We start from the raw sequence: 20430 nt of genomic DNA, 5'->3' as shown, positions 1-20430 counted from the left end.
TACAGATTTTATTGTTATCGAAATAGAATGTCACCTACTACAAAATACACTGTTTTCAATATCTGTGTGACAAATTGGGAGGTGGAAAAAATCTTTTTCGTAGAAAGTTGAATGTTTTATCAACAAAGTAAAACAATTCTACAATATTTGCATGACCAACTTGTTTAAATTGCTTGAGGCTCAACTGTTGTCATTAAGAATTTTATTTCCACTGTTTTTTAACTGCTTATAATATATATATTAGAAAGCTGAAAGATTATCTATTTACTTGTGATGTTCAAAACTTTATCCCCAAATTTTGTTTTGAAAGCCCTACATTTGTTATGACTTCATTTTAGATGTTTTCACCCTTCTCTGCTTTTTAATATCTGCCACAAACTCAAGTTCTTTTTAACTTTTGAATAGTTTTCAGTTTCAATGCCTCCTTGCTTCATAGATTACAGAGGCATGATTTATATTTTGTCTTGAAAATGGGCATGTAATTCTGTGTTTGCTAAAGATTTCATACAGATTTTATTGTTATCGAAATAGAATGTCACCTACTACAAAATACACTGTTTTCAATATATCAACGCACTAAATCAGACGTACACAAAACAGATGACGTCTATGTGAAAAACAAAATATATCTTCACAAAGATGTCATCTCTAAAGTAAAATAATGGCAACGGTGGGATTTGAACCCACGCCTCCTGAGAGACTGGAGCCTTAATCCAGCGCCTTAGACCGCTCGGCCACGCTACCTGCCGCTTGATCTGTGCGACAAATTGGGAGGTGGAAAAAATCTTTTTCGTAGAAAGTTGAATGTTTTATCAACAAAGTAAAACAATTCTACAATATTTGCATGACCGAATTGTTTAAATTGCTTGAGGATCAACTGTAGTCATGAAGAATTTTATTTCCACTGTTTTTTAACTGCTTATAATAAATATATTAGAAAGCTGAAAGGTTATCTATTTACTTGTGATGTTCAAAACTTTATCCCCAAATTTTGTTTTAAAAGCCCTACATTTGTTGTGACTTCATTTTAGATGTTTTCACCCTTCTCTGCTTTTTAATATCTGCCACAAACTCAAGTTCTTTTTAACTTTTGAATAGTTTTCAGTTTCAATGCCTCCTTGCTTCAGAGATTACAGAGGCATGATTTATATTTTGTCTTGAAAATGGGCATGTAATTCAATGTTTGCTAAAGATTTCATACAGATTTTATTGTTATCGAAATAGAATGTCACCTACTACAAAATATACTGTTTTAAATATCTGTGTGACAAATTGGGAGGTGGAAAAAATCTTTTTCGTAGAAAGTTGAATGTTTTATCAACAAAGTAAAACAATTCTACAATATTTGCATGACCAACTTGTTTAAATTTCTTGAGGCTCAACTGTTGTCATTAAGAATTTTATTTCCACTGTTTTTTAACTGCTTATAATAAATATATTAGAAAGCTGAAAGGTTATCTATTTAGGTGTGATGTTCAAAACTTTATCCCCAAATTTTGTTTTAAAAGCCCTACATTTGTTGTGACTTCATTTTAGATGTTTTCACCCTTCTCTGCTTTTTAATATCTGCCACAAAATCAAGTTCTTTTTAACTTTTGAATTGTTTTCAGTTTCAAGGCCTGCTTGTTTCAGAGATTACAGAGGCATGATTTATATTTTGTCTTGAAAATGGGCATGTAATTCTATGTTTGCTAAAGATTTCATACAGATTTTATTGTTATCGAAATAGAATGTCACCTACTACAAAATACACTGTTTTCAATATCTGTGCGACAAATTGGGAGGTGGAAAAAATCTTTTTCGTAGAAAGTTGAATGTTTTATCAACAAAGTAAAACAATTCTACAATATTTGCATGACCAACTTGTTTAAATTGCTTGAGGCTCAACTGTTGTCATTAAGAATTTTATTTCCACTGTTTTTTAACTGCTTATAATATATATATTAGAAAGCTGAAAGATTATCTATTTACTTGTGATGTTCAAAACTTTATCCCCAAATTTTGTTTTGAAAGCCCTACATTTGTTGTGACTTCATTTTAGATGTTTTCACCCTTCTCTGCTTTTTAATATCTGCCACAAACTCAAGTTCTTTTTAACTTTTGAATAGTTTTCAGTTTCAATGCCTCCTTGCTTCAGAGATTACAGAGGCATGATTTATATTTTGTCTTGAAAATGGGCATGTAATTCAATGTTTGCTAAAGATTTCATACAGATTTTATTGTTATCGAAATAGAATGTCACCTACTACAAAATACACTGTTTTCAATATCTGTGTGACAAATTGGGAGGTGGAAAAAATCTTTTTCGTAGAAAGTTGAATGTTTTATCAACAAAGTAAAACAATTCTACAATATTTGCATGACCAACTTGTTTAAATTGCTTGAGGCTCAACTGTTGTCATTAAGAATTTTATTTCCACTGTTTTTTAACTGCTTATAATAAATATATTAGAAAGCTGAAAGGTTATCTATTTACTTGTGATGTTCAAATCTTTATCCCCAAATTTTGTTTTAAAAGCCCTACATTTGTTGTGACTTCATTTTAGATGTTTTCACCCTTCTCTGCTTTTTAATATCTGCCACAAAATCAAGTTCTTTTTAACTTTTGAATAGTTTTCAGTTTCAATGCCTCCTTGCTTCAGAGATTACAGAGGCATGATTTATATTTTGTCTTGAAAATGGGCATGTAATTCTATGTTTGCTAAAGATTTCATACAGATTTTATTGTTATCAAAATAGAATGTCACCTATTACAAAATACACTGTTTTCAATATATCAAAGCACCAAATCAGACGTACACAAAACAGATGACGTCTATGTGAAAAACAAAATATATCTTCACAAAGATGTCATCTCTAAAGTAAAATAATGGCAGCGGTGGGATTTGAACCCACGCCTCCTGAGAGACTGGAGCCTTAATCCAGCGCCTTAGACCGCTCGGCCACGCTACCTGCTGCTTGATTTGTGTGACAAATTAGGAGGTGGAAAAAATCTTTTTCGTAGAAAGTTGAATGTTTTATCAACAAAGTAAAAACATTCTACAGTATTTGCATGACCGAATTGTTTAAATTGCTTGAGGATCAACTGTTGTCATGAAGAATTTTATTTCCACTGTTTTTTAACTGCTTATAATATATATATTAGAAAGCTGAAAGATTATCTATTTACTTGTGATGTTCAAAACTTTATCCCCAAATTTTGTTTTGAAAGCCCTGCATTTGTTGTGACTTCATTTTAGATGTTTTCACCCTTCTCTGCTTTTTAATATCTGCCACAAACTCAAGTTCTTTTTAACTTTTGAATAGTTTTCAGTTTCAATGCCTCCTTGCTTCAGAGATTACAGAGGCATGATTTATATTTTGTCTTGAAAATGGGCATGTAATTCAATGTTTGCTAAAGATTTCATACAGATTTTATTGTTATCGAAATAGAATGTCACCTACTACAAAATATACTGTTTTAAATATCTGTGTGACAAATTGGGAGGTGGAAAAAATCTTTTTCGTAGAAAGTTGAATGTTTTATCAACAAAGTAAAACAATTCTACAATATTTGCATGACCAACTTGTTTAAATTTCTTGAGGCTCAACTGTTGTCATTAAGAATTTTATTTCCACTGTTTTTTAACTGCTTATAATAAATATATTAGAAAGCTGAAAGGTTATCTATTTAGGTGTGATGTTCAAAACTTTATCCCCAAATTTTGTTTTAAAAGCCCTACATTTGTTGTGACTTCATTTTAGATGTTTTCACCCTTCTCTGCTTTTTAATATCTGCCACAAAATCAAGTTCTTTTTAACTTTTGAATTGTTTTCAGTTTCAAGGCCTGCTTGTTTCAGAGATTACAGAGGCATGATTTATATTTTGTCTTGAAAATGGGCATGTAATTCTATGTTTGCTAAAGATTTCATACAGATTTTATTGTTATCGAAATAGAATGTCACCTACTACAAAATACACTGTTTTCAATATCTGTGCGACAAATTGGGAGGTGGAAAAAATCTTTTTCGTAGAAAGTTGAATGTTTTATCAACAAAGTAAAACAATTCTACAATATTTGCATGACCAACTTGTTTAAATTGCTTGAGGCTCAACTGTTGTCATTAAGAATTTTATTTCCACTGTTTTTTAACTGCTTATAATATATATATTAGAAAGCTGAAAGATTATCTATTTACTTGTGATGTTCAAAACTTTATCCCCAAATTTTGTTTTGAAAGCCCTACATTTGTTGTGACTTCATTTTAGATGTTTTCACCCTTCTCTGCTTTTTAATATCTGCCACAAACTCAAGTTCTTTTTAACTTTTGAATAGTTTTCAGTTTCAATGCCTCCTTGCTTCAGAGATTACAGAGGCATGATTTATATTTTGTCTTGAAAATGGGCATGTAATTCAATGTTTGCTAAAGATTTCATACAGATTTTATTGTTATCGAAATAGAATGTCACCTACTACAAAATACACTGTTTTCAATATCTGTGTGACAAATTGGGAGGTGGAAAAAATCTTTTTCGTAGAAAGTTGAATGTTTTATCAACAAAGTAAAACAATTCTACAATATTTGCATGACCAACTTGTTTAAATTGCTTGAGGCTCAACTGTTGTCATTAAGAATTTTATTTCCACTGTTTTTTAACTGCTTATAATAAATATATTAGAAAGCTGAAAGGTTATCTATTTACTTGTGATGTTCAAATCTTTATCCCCAAATTTTGTTTTAAAAGCCCTACATTTGTTGTGACTTCATTTTAGATGTTTTCACCCTTCTCTGCTTTTTAATATCTGCCACAAAATCAAGTTCTTTTTAACTTTTGAATAGTTTTCAGTTTCAATGCCTCCTTGCTTCAGAGATTACAGAGGCATGATTTATATTTTGTCTTGAAAATGGGCATGTAATTCTATGTTTGCTAAAGATTTCATACAGATTTTATTGTTATCAAAATAGAATGTCACCTATTACAAAATACACTGTTTTCAATATATCAAAGCACCAAATCAGACGTACACAAAACAGATGACGTCTATGTGAAAAACAAAATATATCTTCACAAAGATGTCATCTCTAAAGTAAAATAATGGCAGCGGTGGGATTTGAACCCACGCCTCCTGAGAGACTGGAGCCTTAATCCAGCGCCTTAGACCGCTCGGCCACGCTACCTGCTGCTTGATTTGTGTGACAAATTAGGAGGTGGAAAAAATCTTTTTCGTAGAAAGTTGAATGTTTTATCAACAAAGTAAAAACATTCTACAGTATTTGCATGACCGAATTGTTTAAATTGCTTGAGGATCAACTGTTGTCATGAAGAATTTTATTTCCACTGTTTTTTAACTGCTTATAATATATATATTAGAAAGCTGAAAGATTATCTATTTACTTGTGATGTTCAAAACTTTATCCCCAAATTTTGTTTTGAAAGCCCTGCATTTGTTGTGACTTCATTTTAGATGTTTTCACCCTTCTCTGCTTTTTAATATCTGCCACAAACTCAAGTTCTTTTTAACTTTTGAATAGTTTTCAGTTTCAATGCCTCCTTGCTTCAGAGATTACAGAGGCATGATTTATATTTTGTCTTGAAAATGGGCATGTAATTCAATGTTTGCTAAAGATTTCATACAGATTTTATTGTTATCGAAATAGAATGTCACCTACTACAAAATATACTGTTTTAAATATCTGTGTGACAAATTGGGAGGTGGAAAAAATCTTTTTCGTAGAAAGTTGAATGTTTTATCAACAAAGTAAAACAATTCTACAATATTTGCATGACCAACTTGTTTAAATTTCTTGAAGCTCAACTGTTGTCATTAAGAATTTTATTTCCACTGTTTTTTAACTGCTTATAATAAATATATTAGAAAGCTGAAAGGTTATCTATTTACGTGTGATGTTCAAAACTTTATCCCCAAATTTTGTTTTAAAAGCCCTACATTTGTTGTGACTTCATTTTAGATGTTTTCACCCTTCTCTGCTTTTTAATATCTGCCACAAAATCAAGTTCTTTTTAACTTTTGAATTGTTTTCAGTTTCAAGGCCTCCTTGTTTCAGAGATTACAGAGGCATGATTTATATTTTGTCTTGAAATGGGCATGTAATTCTATGTTTGCTAAAGATTTCATACAGATTTTATTGTTATCGAAATAGAATGTCACCTACTACAAAATACACTGTTTTCAATATCTGTGCGACAAATTGGGAGGTGGAAAAAATCTTTTTCGTAGAAAGTTGAATGTTTTATCAACAAAGTAAAACAATTCTACAATATTTGCATGACCAACTTGTTTAAATTGCTTGAGGCTCAACTGTTGTCATTAAGAATTTTATTTCCACTGTTTTTTAACTGCTTATAATATATATATTAGAAAGCTGAAAGATTATCTATTTACTTGTGATGTTCAAAACTTTATCCCCAAATTTTGTTTTGAAAGCCCTACATTTGTTGTGACTTCATTTTAGATGTTTTCACCCTTCTCTGCTTTTTAATATCTGCCACAAACTCAAGTTCTTTTTAACTTTTGAATAGTTTTCAGTTTCAATGCCTCCTTGCTTCAGAGATTACAGAGGTATGATTTATATTTTGTCTTGAAAATGGGCATGTAATTCAATGTTTGCTAAAGATTTCATACAGATTTTATTGTTATCGAAATAGAATGTCACCTACTACAAAATATACTGTTTTAAATATCTGTGTGACAAATTGGGAGGTGGAAAAAATCTTTTTCGTAGAAAGTTGAATGTTTTATCAACAAAGTAAAACAATTCTACAATATTTGCATGACCAACTTGTTTAAATTTCTTGAGGCTCAACTGTTGTCATTAAGAATTTTATTTCCACTGTTTTTTAACTGCTTATAATAAATATATTAGAAAGCTGAAAGGTTATCTATTTACGTGTGATGTTCAAAACTTTATCCCCAAATTTTGTTTTAAAAGCCCTACATTTGTTGTGACTTCATTTTAGATGTTTTCACCCTTCTCTGCTTTTTAATATCTGCCACAAAATCAAGTTCTTTTTAACTTTTGAATTGTTTTCAGTTTCAAGGCCTCCTTGTTTCAGAGATTACAGAGGCATGATTTATATTTTGTCTTGAAAATGGGCATGTAATTCTATGTTTGCTAAAGATTTCATACAGATTTTATTGTTATCGAAATAGAATGTCACCTACTACAAAATACACTGTTTTCAATATCTGTGCGACAAATTGGGAGGTGGAAAAAATCTTTTTCGTAGAAAGTTGAATGTTTTATCAACAAAGTAAAACAATTCTACAATATTTGCATGACCAACTTGTTTAAATTGCTTGAGGCTCAACTGTTGTCATTAAGAATTTTATTTCCACTGTTTTTTAACTGCTTATAATATATATATTAGAAAGCTGAAAGATTATCTATTTACTTGTGATGTTCAAAACTTTATCCCCAAATTTTGTTTTGAAATCCCTACATTTGTTGTGACTTCATTTTAGATGTTTTCACCCTTCTCTGCTTTTAATATCTGCCACAAACTCAAGTTCTTTTTAACTTTTGAATAGTTTTCAGTTTCAATGCCTCCTTGCTTCAGAGATTACAGAGGCATGATTTATATTTTGTGTTGAAAATGGGCATGTAATTCTATGTTTGCTAAAGATTTCATACAGATTTTATTGTTATCAAAATAGAATGTCACCTATTACAAAATACACTGTTTTCAATATATCAAAGCACCAAATCAGACGTACACAAAACAGATGACGTCTATGTGAAAAACAAAATATATCTTCACAAAGATGTCATCTCTAAAGTAAAATAATGGCAGCGGTGGGATTTGAACCCACGCCTCCTGAGAGACTGGAGCCTTAATCCAGCGCCTTAGACCGCTCGGCCACGCTACCTGCCACTTGATCTGTGTGACAAATTGAGAGGTGGAAAAAATCTTTTTCGTAGAAAGTTGAATGTTTTATCAACAAAGTACAAACATTCTACAGTATTTGCATGACCGAATTGTTTAAATTGCTTGAGGATCAACTGTTGTCATGAAGAATTTTATTTCCACTGTTTTTTATCTGCTTATAATAAATATATTAGAAAGCTGAAAGGTTATCTATTTACTTGTGATGTTCAAAACTTTATCCCCAAATTTTGTTTTAAAAGCCCTACATTTGTTGTGACTTCATTTTAGATGTTTTCACCCTTCTCTGCTTTTTAATATCTGCCACAAACTCAAGTTCTTTTTAACTTTTGAATTGTTTTCAGTTTCAAGGCCTCCTTGTTTCAGAGATTACAGAGGCATGATTTATATTTTGTCTTGAAAATGGGCATGTAATTCTATGTTTGCTAAAGATTTCATACAGATTTTATTGTTATCGAAATAGAATGTCACCTACTACAAAATACACTGTTTTCAATATCTGTGTGACAAATTGGGAGGTGGAAAAAATCTTTTTCGTAGAAAGTTGAACGTTTTATCAAAAAAGTAAAACAATTCTACAATATTTGCATGACCAACTTGTTTAAATTTCTTGACGCTCAACTGTTGTCATTAAGAATTTTATTTCCACTGTTTTTTAACTGCTTATAATATATATATTAGAAAGCTGAAAGATTATCTATTTACTTGTGATGTTCAAAACTTTATCCCCAAATTTTGTTTTGAAAGCCCTACATTTGTTGTGACTTCATTTTAGATGTTTTCACCCTTCTCTGCTTTTTAATATCTGCCACAAACTCAAGTTCTTTTTAACTTTTGAATAGTTTTCAGTTTCAATGCCTCCTTGCTTCAGAGATTACAGAGGCATGATTTATATTTTGTCTTGAAAATGGGCATGTAATTCTATGTTTGCTAAAGATTTCATACAGATTTTATTGTTATCAAAATAGAATGTCACCTATTACAAAATACACTGTTTTCAATATATCAAAGCACCAAATCAGACGTACACAAAACAGATGACGTCTATGTGAAAAACAAAATATATCTTCACAAAGATGTCATCTCTAAAGTAAAATAATGGCAGCGGTGGGATTTGAACCCACACCTCCTGAGAGACTGGAGCCTTAATCCAGCACCTTAGACCGCTCGGCCACGCTACCTGCCGCTTGATCTGTGTGACAAATTGGGAGGTGGAAAAAATCTTTTTCGTAGAAAGTTGAATGTTTTATCAACAAAGTAAAAACATTCTAGAGTATTTGCATGACCGAATTGTTTAAATTGCTTGAGGATCAACTGTAGTCATGAAGAATTTTATTTCCACTGTTTTTTAACTGCTTATAATAAATATATTAGAAAGCTGAAAGGTTATCTATTTACTTGTGATGTTCAAAACTTTATCCCCAAATTTTGTTTTAAAAGCCCTACATTTGTTGTGACTTCATTTTAGATGTTTTCACCCTTCTCTGCTTTTTAATATCTGCCACAAACTCAAGTTCTTTTTAACTTTTGAATAGTTTTCAGTTTCAATGCCTCCTTGCTTCAGAGATTACAGAGGCATGATTTATATTTTGTCTTGAAAATGGGCATGTAATTCAATGTTTGCTAAAGATTTCATACAGATTTTATTGTTATCGAAATAGAATGTCACCTACTACAAAATATACTGTTTTAAATATCTGTGTGACAAATTGGGAGGTGGAAAAAATCTTTTTCGTAGAAAGTTGAATGTTTTATCAACAAAGTAAAACAATATTTGCATGACCAACTTGTTTAAATTGCTTGAGGCTCAACTGTTGTCATGAAGAATTTTATTTCCACTGTTTTTTAACTGCTTATAATATATATATTAGAAAGCTGAAAGATTATCTATTTACTTGTGATGTTCAAAACTTTATCCCCAAATTTTGTTTTGAAAGCCCTACATTTGTTATGACTTCATTTTAGATGTTTTCACCCTTCTCTGCTTTTTAATATCTGCCACAAACTCAAGTTCTTTTTAACTTTTGAATAGTTTTCAGTTTCAATGCCTCCTTGCTTCAGAGATTACAGAGGCATGATTTATATTTTGTCTTGAAAATGGGCATGTAATTCTATGTTTGCTAAAGATTTCATACAGATTTTATTGTTATCGAAATAGAATGTCACCTACTACAAAATACACTGTTTTCAATATATCAACGCACTAAATCAGACGTACACAAAACAGATGACGTCTATGTGAAAAACAAAATATATCTTCACAAAGATGTCATCTCTAAAGTAAAATAATGGCAACGGTGGGATTTGAACCCACGCCTCCTGAGAGACTGGAGCCTTAATCCAGCGCCTTAGACCGCTCGGCCACGCTACCTGCTGCTTGATCTGTGCGACAAATTGGGAGGTGGAAAAAATCTTTTTCGTAGAAAGTTGAATGTTTTATCAACAAAGTAAAAACATTCTACAGTATTTGCATGACCGAATTGTTTAAATTGCTTTAGGATCAACTGTTGTCATTAAGAATTTTATTTCCACTGTTTTTTAACTGCTTATAATATATATATTAGAAAGCTGAAAGATTATCTATTTACTTGTGATGTTCAAAACTTTATCCCCAAATTTTGTTTTAAAAGCCCTACATTTGTTGTGACTTCATTTTAGATGTTTTCACCCTTCTCTGCTTTTTAATATCTGCCACAAAATCAAGTTCTTTTTAACTTTTGAATTGTTTTTAGTTTCAAGGCCTCCTTGTTTCAGAGATTACAGAGGCATGATTTATATTTTGTCTTGAAAATGGGCATGTAATTCTATGTTTGCTAAAGATTTCATACAGATTTTATTGTTATCGAAATAGAATGTCACCTACTACAAAATACACTGTTTTCAATATCTGTGTGACAAATTGGGAGGTGGAAAAAATCTTTTTCGTAGAAAGTTGAATGTTTTATCAACAAAGTAAAACAATTCTACAATATTTGCATGACCAACTTGTTTAAATTGCTTGAGGCTCAACTGTTGTCATTAAGAATTTTATTTCCACTGTTTTTTAACTGCTTATAATAAATATATTAGAAAGCTGAAAGGTTATCTATTTACTTGTGATGTTCAAAACTTTATCCCCAAATTTTGTTTTAAAAGCCCTACATTTGTTGTGACTTCATTTTAGATGTTTTCACCCTTCTCTGCTTTTTAATATCTGCCACAAAATCAAGTTCTTTTTAACTTTTGAATAGTTTTCAGTTTCAATGCCTCCTTGCTTCAGAGATTACAGAGGCATGATTTATATTTTGTCTTGAAAATGGGCATGTAATTCTATGTTTGCTAAAGATTTCATACAGATTTTATTGTTATCAAAATAGAATGTCACCTATTACAAAATACACTGTTTTCAATATATCAAAGCACCAAATCAGACGTACACAAAACAGATGACGTCTATGTGAAAAACAAAATATATCTTCACAAAGATGTCATCTCTAAAGTAAAATAATGGCAGCGGTGGGATTTGAACCCACGCCTCCTGAGAGACTGGAGCCTTAATCCAGCGCTTTAGACCGCTCGGCCACGCTACCTACTGCTTGATCTGTGTGACAAATTGGGAGGTGGAAAAAATCTTTTTAGTAGAAAGTTGAATGTTTTATCAACAAAGTAAAAACATTCTACAGTATTTGCATGACCGAATTGTTTAAATTGCTTGAGGATCAACTGTAGTCATGAAGAATTTTATTTCCACTGTTTTTTAACTGCTTATAATAAATATATTAGAAAGCTGAAAGGTTATCTATTTACTTGTGATGTTCAAAACTTTATCCCCAAATTTTGTTTTAAAAGCCCTACATTTGTTGTGACTTCATTTTAGATGTTTTCACCCTTCTCTGCTTTTTAATATCTGCCACAAACTCAAGTTCTTTTTAACTTTTGAATAGTTTTCAGTTTCAATGCCTCCTTGCTTCAGAGATTACAGAGGCATGATTTATATTTTGTCTTGAAAATGGGCATGTAATTCTATGTTTGCTAAAGATTTCATACAGATTTTATTGTTATCGAAATAGAATGTCACCTACTACAAAATACACTGTTTTCAATATCTGTGCGACAAATTGGGAGGTGGAAAAAATCTTTTTCGTAGAAAGTTGAATGTTTTATCAACAAAGTAAAACAATTCTACAATATTTGCATGACCAACTTGTTTAAATTGCTTGAGGCTCAACTGTTGTCATTAAGAATTTTATTTCCACTGTTTTTTAACTGCTTATAATATATATATTAGAAAGCTGAAAGATTATCTATTTACTTGTGATGTTCAAAACTTTATCCCCAAATTTTGTTTTGAAAGCCCTACATTTGTTGTGACTTCATTTTAGATGTTTTCACCCTTCTCTGCTTTTTAATATCTGCCACAAACTCAAGTTCTTTTTAACTTTTGATTAGTTTTCAGTTTCAATGCCTCCTTGCTTCAGAGATTACAGAGGCATGATTTATATTTTGTCTTGAAAATGGGCATGTAATTCAATGTTTGCTAAAGATTTCATACAGATTTTATTGTTATCGAAATAGAATGTCACCTACTACAAAATACACTGTTTTCAATATCTGTGTGACAAATTGGGAGGTGGAAAAAATCTTTTTCGTAGAAAGTTGAATGTTTTATCAACAAAGTAAAACAATTCTACAATATTTGCATGACCAACTTGTTTAAATTGCTTGAGGCTCAACTGTTGTCATTAAGAATTTTATTTCCACTGTTTTTTAACTGCTTATAATATATATATTAGAAAGCTGAAAGATTATCTATTTACTTGTGATGTTCAAAACTTTATCCCCAAATTTTGTTTTGAAAGCCCTACATTTGTTGTGACTTCATTTTAGATGTTTTCACCCTTCTCTGCTTTTTAATATCTGCCACAAACTCAAGTTCTTTTTAACTTTTGAATTGTTTTCAGTTTCAAGGCCTCCTTGTTTCAGAGATTACAGAGGCATGATTTATATTTTGTCTTGAAAATGGGCATGTAATTCTATGTTTGCTAAAGATTTCATACAGATTTTATTGTTATCGAAATAGAATGTCACCTACTACAAAATACACTGTTTTCAATATCTGTGTGACAAATTGGGAGGTGGAAAAAATCTTTTTCGTAGAAAGTTGAATGTTTTATCAACAAAGTAAAAACATTCTACAGTATTTGCATGACCGAATTGTTTAAATTTCTTTAGGATCAACTGTTGTCATGAAGAATTTTATTTCCACTGTTTTTTAACTACTTATAATAAATATATTAGAAAGCTGAAAGGTTATCTATTTACTTGTGATGTTCAAAACTTTATCCCCAAATTTTGTTTTAAAAGCCCTACATTTGTTGTGACTTCATTTTAGATGTTTTCACCCTTCTCTACTTTTTAATATCTGCCACAAAATCAAGTTCTTTTTAACTTTTGAATTGTTTTTAGTTTCAAGGCCTCCTTGTTTCAGAGATTACAGAGGCATGATTTATATTTTGTCTTGAAAATGGGCATGTAATTCTATGTTTGCTAAAGATTTCATACAGATTTTATTGTTATCGAAATAGAATGTCACCTACTACAAAATACACTGTTTTCAATATCTGTGTGACAAATTGGGAGGTGGAAAAAATCTTTTTCGTAGAAAGTTGAATGTTTTATCAACAAAGTAAAACAATTCTACAATATTTGCATGACCAACTTGTTTAAATTGCTTGAGGCTCAACTGTTGTCATTAAGAATTTTATTTCCACTGTTTTTTAACTGCTTATAATAAATATATTAGAAAGCTGAAAGGTTATCTATTTACTTGTGATGTTCAAAACTTTATCCCCAAATTTTGTTTTGAAAGCCCTACATTTGTTATGACTTCATTTTAGATGTTTTCACCCTTCTCTGCTTTTTAATATCTGCCACAAACTCAAGTTCTTTTTAACTTTTGAATAGTTTTCAGTTTCAATGCCTCCTTGCTTCAGAGATTACAGAGGCATGATTTATATTTTGTCTTGAAAATGGGCATGTAATTCTATGTTTGCTAAAGATTTCATACAGATTTTATTGTTTATCGAAATAGAATGTCACCTACTACAAAATACACTGTTTTCAATATATCAAAGCACCAAATCAGACGTACACAAAACAGATGACGTCTATGTGAAAAACAAAATATATCTTCACAAAGATGTCATCTCTAAAGTAAAATAATGGCAGCGGTGGGATTTGAACCCACGCCTCCTGAGAGACTGGAGCCTTAATCCAGCGCCTTAGACCGCTCGGCCACGCTACCTGCCGCTTGATCTGTGTGACAAATTGGGAGGTGGAAAAAATCTTTTTCGTAGAAAGTTGAATGTTTTATCAACAAAGTAAAAACATTCTACAGTATTTGCATGACCGAATTGTTTAAATTGCTTGAGGATCAACTGTAGTCATGAAGAATTTTATTTCCACTGTTTTTTAACTGCTTATAATAAATATATTAGAAAGCTGAAAGGTTATCTATTTACTTGTGATGTTCAAAACTTTATCCCCAAATTTTGTTTTAAAAGCCCTACATTTGTTGTGACTTCATTTTAGATGTTTTCACCCTTCTCTGCTTTTTAATATCTGCCACAAACTCAAGTTCTTTTTAACTTTTGAATAGTTTTCAGTTTCAATGCCTCCTTGCTTCAGAGATTACAGAGGCATGATTTATATTTTGTCTTGAAAATGGGCATGTAATTCAATGTTTGCTAAAGATTTCATACAGATTTTATTGTTATCGAAATAGAATGTCACCTACTACAAAATATACTGTTTTAAATATCTGTGTGACAATTTGGGAGGTGGAAAAAATCTTTTTCGTAGAAAGTTGAATGTTTTATCAACAAAGTAAAACAATTCTACAATATTTGCATGACCAACTTGTTTAAATTTCTTGAGGCTCAACTGTTGTCATTAAGAATTTTATTTCCACTGTTTTTTAACTGCTTATAATAAATATATTAGAAAGCTGAAAGGTTATCTATTTACGTGTGATGTTCAAAACTTTATCCCCAAATTTTGTTTTAAAAGCCCTACATTTGTTGTGACTTCATTTTAGATGTTTTCACCCTTCTCTGCTTTTTAATATCTGCCACAAAATCAAGTTCTTTTTAACTTTTGAATTGTTTTCAGTTTCAAGGCCTCCTTGTTTCAGAGATTACAGAGGCATGATTTATATTTTGTCTTGAAAATGGGCATGTAATTCTATGTTTGCTAAAGATTTCATACAGATTTTATTGTTATCGAAATAGAATGTCACCTACTACAAAATACACTGTTTTCAATATCTGTGCGACAAATTGGGAGGTGGAAAAAATCTTTTTCGTAGAAAGTTGAATGTTTTATCAACAAAGTAAAACAATTCTACAATATTTGCATGACCAACTTGTTTAAATTGCTTGAGGCTCAACTGTTGTCATTAAGAATTTTATTTCCACTGTTTTTTAACTGCTTATAATATATATATATTAGAAAGCTGAAAGATTATCTATTTACTTGTGATGTTCAAAACTTTATCCCCAAATTTTGTTTTGAAAGCCCTACATTTGTTGTGACTTCATTTTAGATGTTTTCACCCTTCTCTGCTTTTTAATATCTGCCACAAACTCAAGTTCTTTTTAACTTTTGATTAGTTTTCAGTTTCAATGCCTCCTTGCTTCAGAGATTACAGAGGCATGATTTATATTTTGTCTTGAAAATGGGCATGTAATTCAATGTTTGCTAAAGATTTCATACAGATTTTATTGTTATCGAAATAGAATGTCACCTACTACAAAATACACTGTTTTCAATATCTGTGTGACAAATTGGGAGGTGGAAAAAATCTTTTTCGTAGAAAGTTGAATGTTTTATCAACAAAGTAAAAACATTCTACAGTATTTGCATGACCGAATTATTTAAATTTCTTTAGGATCAACTGTTGTCATGAAGAATTTTATTTCCACTGTTTTTTAACTACTTATAATAAATATATTAGAAAGCTGAAAGGTTATCTATTTACTTGTGATGTTCAAAACTTTATCCCCAAATTTTGTTTTAAAAGCCCTACATTTGTTGTGACTTCATTTTAGATGTTTTCACCCTTCTCTACTTTTTAATATCTGCCACAAAATCAAGTTCTTTTTAACTTTTGAATTGTTTTTAGTTTCAAGGCCTCCTTGTTTCAGAGATTACAGAGGCATGATTTATATTTTGTCTTGAAAATGGGCATGTAATTCTATGTTTGCTAAAGATTTCATACAGATTTTATTGTTATCGAAATAGAATGTCACCTACTACAAAATACACTGTTTTCAATATCTGTGTGACAAATTGGGAGGTGGAAAAAATCTTTTTCGTAGAAAGTTGAATGTTTTATCAACAAAGTAAAACAATTCTACAATATTTGCATGACCAACTTGTTTAAATTGCTTGAGGCTCAACTGTTGTCATTAAGAATTTTATTTCCACTGTTTTTTTAACTGCTTATAATAAATATATTAGAAAGCTGAAAGGTTATCTATTTACTTGTGATGTTCAAAACTTTATCCCCAAATTTTGTTTTAAAAGCCCTACATTTGTTGTGACTTCATTTTAGATGTTTTCACCCTTCTCTGCTTTTTAATATCTGCCACAAAATCAAGTTCTTTTTAACTTTTGAATAGTTTTCAGTTTCAATGCCTCCTTGCTTCAGAGATTACAGAGGCATGATTTATATTTTGTCTTGAAAATGGGCATGTAATTCTATGTTTGCTAAAGATTTCATACAGATTTTATTGTTATCAAAATAGAATGTCACCTATTACAAAATACACTGTTTTCAATATATCAAAGCACCAAATCAGACGTACACAAAACAGATGACGTCTATGTGAAAAACAAAATATATCTTCACAAAGATGTCATCTCTAAAGTAAAATAATGGCAGCGGTGGGATTTGAACCCACGCCTCCTGAGAGACTGGAGCCTTAATCCAGCGCCTTAGACCGCTCGGCCACGCTACCTGCCGCTTGATCTGTGTGACAAATTGGGAGGTGGAAAAAATCTTTTTCGTAGAAAGTTGAATGTTTTATCAACAAAGTAAAAACATTCTACAGTATTTGCATGACCGAATTGTTTAAATTGCTTGAGGATCAACTGTAGTCATGAAGAATTTTATTTCCACTGTTTTTTAACTGCTTATAATAAATATATTAGAAAGCTGAAAGGTTATCTATTTACTTGTGATGTTCAAAACTTTATCCCCAAATTTTGTTTTAAAAGCCCTACATTTGTTGTGACTTCATTTTAGATGTTTTCACCCTTCTCTGCTTTTTAATATCTGCCACAAACTCAAGTTCTTTTTAACTTTTGAATAGTTTTCAGTTTCAATGCCTCCTTGCTTCAGAGATTACAGAGGCATGATTTATATTTTGTCTTGAAAATGGGCATGTAATTCTATGTTTGCTAAAGATTTCATACAGATTTTATTGTTATCGAAATAGAATGTCACCTACTACAAAATACACTGTTTTCAATATCTGTGTGACAAATTGGGAGGTGGAAAAAATCTTTTTCGTAGAAAGTTGAATGTTTTATCAACAAAGTAAAAACATTCTACAGTATTTGCATGACCGAATTGTTTAAATTTCTTTAGGATCAACTGTTGTCATGAAGAATTTTATTTCCACTGTTTTTTAACTACTTATAATAAATATATTAGAAAGCTGAAAGGTTATCTATTTACTTGTGATGTTCAAAACTTTATCCCCAAATTTTGTTTTAAAAGCCCTACATTTGTTGTGACTTCATTTTAGATGTTTTCACCCTTCTCTACTTTTTAATATCTGCCACAAAATCAAGTTCTTTTTAACTTTTGAATTGTTTTTAGTTTCAAGGCCTCCTTGTTTCAGAGATTACAGAGGCATGATTTATATTTTGTCTTGAAAATGGGCATGTAATTCTATGTTTGCTAAAGATTTCATACAGATTTTATTGTTATCGAAATAGAATGTCACCTACTACAAAATACACTGTTTTCAATATCTGTGTGACAAATTGGGAGGTGGAAAAAATCTTTTTCGTAGAAAGTTGAATGTTTTATCAACAAAGTAAAACAATTCTACAATATTTGCATGACTGAATTGTTTAAATTGCTTGAGGCTCAACTGTTGTCATGAAGAATTTTATTTCCACTGTTTTTTAACTGCTTATAATAAATATATTAGAAAGCTGAAAGGTTATCTATTTACTTGTGATGTTCAAAACTTTATCCCCAAATTTTGTTTTAAAAGCCCTACATTTGTTGTGACTTCATTTTAGATGTTTTCACCCTTCTCTGCTTTTTAATATCTGCCACAAAATCAAGTTCTTTTTAACTTTTGAATAGTTTTCAGTTTCAATGCCTCCTTGCTTCAGAGATTACAGAGGCATGATTTATATTTTGTCTTGAAAATGGGCATGTAATTCTATGTTTGCTAAAGATTTCATACAGATTTTATTGTTATCGAAATAGAATGTCACCTACTACAAAATACACTGTTTTCAATATCTGTGTGACAAATTGGGAGGTGGAAAAAATCTTTTTCGTAGAAAGTTGAATGTTTTATCAACAAAGTAAAAACATTCTACAGTATTTGCATGACCGAATTGTTTAAATTTCTTTAGGATCAACTGTTGTCATGAAGAATTTTATTTCCACTGTTTTTTAACTACTTATAATAAATATATTAGAAAGCTGAAAGGTTATCTATTTACTTGTGATGTTCAAAACTTTATCCCCAAATTTTGTTTTAAAAGCCCTACATTTGTTGTGACTTCATTTTAGATGTTTTCACCCTTCTCTACTTTTTAATATCTGCCACAAAATCAAGTTCTTTTTAACTTTTGAATTGTTTTTAGTTTCAAGGCCTCCTTGTTTCAGAGATTACAGAGGCATGATTTATATTTTGTCTTGAAAATGGGCATGTAATTCTATGTTTGCTAAAGATTTCATACAGATTTTATTGTTATCGAAATAGAATGTCACCTACTACAAAATACACTGTTTTCAATATCTGTGTGACAAATTGGGAGGTGGAAAAAATCTTTTTCGTAGAAAGTTGAATGTTTTATCAACAAAGTAAAACAATTCTACAATATTTGCATGACCAACTTGTTTAAATTGCTTGAGGCTCAACTGTTGTCATTAAGAATTTTATTTCCACTGTTTTTTAACTGCTTATAATAAATATATTAGAAAGCTGAAAGGTTATCTATTTACTTGTGATGTTCAAAACTTTATCCCCAAATTTTGTTTTAAAAGCCCTACATTTGTTGTGACTTCATTTTAGATGTTTTCACCCTTCTCTGCTTTTTAATATCTGCCACAAAATCAAGTTCTTTTTAACTTTTGAATAGTTTTCAGTTTCAATGCCTCCTTGCTTCAGAGATTACAGAGGCATGATTTATATTTTGTCTTGAAAATGGGCATGTAATTCTATGTTTGCTAAAGATTTCATACAGATTTTATTGTTATCGAAATAGAATGTCACCTACTACAAAATACACTGTTTTCAATATCTGTGTGACAAATTGGGAGGTGGAAAAAATCTTTTTCGTAGAAAGTTGAATGTTTTATCAACAAAGTAAAACAATTCTACAATATTTGCATGACCAACTTGTTTAAATTGCTTGAGGCTCAATTGTTGTCATTTAGAAATTTATTTCCACTGTTTTTTAACTGCTTATAATATATATATTAGAAAGCTGAAAGATTATCTATTTACTTGTGATGTTCAAAACTTTATCCCCAAATTTTGTTTTGAAAGCCCTACGTTTGTTGTGACTTCATTTTAGATGTTTTCACCCTTCTCTGCTTTTTAATATCTGCCACAAACTCAAGTTCTTTTTAACTTTTGAATAGTTTTCAGTTTCAATGCCTCCTTGCTTCAGAGATTACAGAGGCATGATTTATATTTTGTCTTGAAAATGGGCATGTAATTCTATGTTTGCTAAAGATTTCATACAGATTTTATTGTTATCGAAATAGAATGTCACCTACTACAAAATACACTGTTTTCAATATCTGTGTGACAAATTGGGAGGTGGAAAAAATCTTTTTCGTAGAAAGTTGAATGTTTTATCAACAAAGTAAAACAATTCTACAATATTTGCATGACCAACTTGTTTAAATTGCTTGAGGCTCAACTGTTGTCATTAAGAATTTTATTTCCACTGTTTTTTAACTGCTTATAATATATATATTAGAAAGCTGAAAGTAAAATAATGGCAGCGGTGGGATTTGAACCCCCGCCTCCTGAGAGACTGGAGCCTTAATCCAGCGCCTTAGACCGCTCGGCCACGATACCTGCCGCTTGATCTGTGTGACAAATTGGGAGGTGGAAAAAATCTTTTTCATAGAAAGTTGAATGTTTTATCAACAAAGTAAAAACATTCTACAGTATTTGCATGACCGAATTGTTTAAATTGCTTGAGGCTCAACTGTTGTCATGAAGAATTTACTTTCCACTGTTTTTTAACTGCTTATAATATATATATTAGAAAGCTGAAAGATTATCTATTTACTT

The 20430-nt window shown here is 30.8% G+C and overlaps 10 non-coding genes across 10 annotated transcripts; all 10 read right to left on the bottom strand.

Annotated features, from left to right (window-relative positions):
- Positions 1-662: 662 nt before the first annotated feature.
- TRNAL-AAG (transfer RNA leucine (anticodon AAG)) lies at positions 663-744 on the bottom strand. Its single transcript has one exon. It is a non-coding gene; the product is annotated as a tRNA-Leu (tRNA).
- Positions 745-2870: 2126 nt separating this feature from the next.
- TRNAL-AAG (transfer RNA leucine (anticodon AAG)) lies at positions 2871-2952 on the bottom strand. Its single transcript has one exon. It is a non-coding gene; the product is annotated as a tRNA-Leu (tRNA).
- A 2126-nt stretch (positions 2953-5078) lies between these two features.
- On the bottom strand, positions 5079-5160 carry TRNAL-AAG (transfer RNA leucine (anticodon AAG)). The gene has a single exon. It is a non-coding gene; the product is annotated as a tRNA-Leu (tRNA).
- A 2629-nt stretch (positions 5161-7789) lies between these two features.
- TRNAL-AAG (transfer RNA leucine (anticodon AAG)) lies at positions 7790-7871 on the bottom strand. The gene has a single exon. It is a non-coding gene; the product is annotated as a tRNA-Leu (tRNA).
- Positions 7872-8987: 1116 nt separating this feature from the next.
- TRNAL-AAG (transfer RNA leucine (anticodon AAG)) lies at positions 8988-9069 on the bottom strand. Its single transcript has one exon. It is a non-coding gene; the product is annotated as a tRNA-Leu (tRNA).
- A 1108-nt stretch (positions 9070-10177) lies between these two features.
- TRNAL-AAG (transfer RNA leucine (anticodon AAG)) lies at positions 10178-10259 on the bottom strand. Its single transcript has one exon. It is a non-coding gene; the product is annotated as a tRNA-Leu (tRNA).
- Positions 10260-11375: 1116 nt separating this feature from the next.
- Positions 11376-11457, bottom strand: TRNAL-AAG (transfer RNA leucine (anticodon AAG)). Its single transcript has one exon. It is a non-coding gene; the product is annotated as a tRNA-Leu (tRNA).
- Positions 11458-14089: 2632 nt separating this feature from the next.
- On the bottom strand, positions 14090-14171 carry TRNAL-AAG (transfer RNA leucine (anticodon AAG)). Its single transcript has one exon. It is a non-coding gene; the product is annotated as a tRNA-Leu (tRNA).
- A 2634-nt stretch (positions 14172-16805) lies between these two features.
- On the bottom strand, positions 16806-16887 carry TRNAL-AAG (transfer RNA leucine (anticodon AAG)). Its single transcript has one exon. It is a non-coding gene; the product is annotated as a tRNA-Leu (tRNA).
- A 3242-nt stretch (positions 16888-20129) lies between these two features.
- On the bottom strand, positions 20130-20215 carry TRNAL-AAG (transfer RNA leucine (anticodon AAG)). The gene has a single exon. It is a non-coding gene; the product is annotated as a tRNA-Leu (tRNA).
- Between the last annotated feature and the right edge of the window lie 215 nt (positions 20216-20430).

Source organism: Ascaphus truei, unplaced genomic scaffold (assembly GCF_040206685.1).
Source record: "Ascaphus truei isolate aAscTru1 unplaced genomic scaffold, aAscTru1.hap1 HAP1_SCAFFOLD_97, whole genome shotgun sequence".
Taxonomy (NCBI): Eukaryota; Metazoa; Chordata; class Amphibia; order Anura; family Ascaphidae; genus Ascaphus; species Ascaphus truei.
The sequence above is the reverse complement of the archived record's forward strand: the minus strand, read 5'-3'. Positions and strand labels throughout refer to the sequence as shown.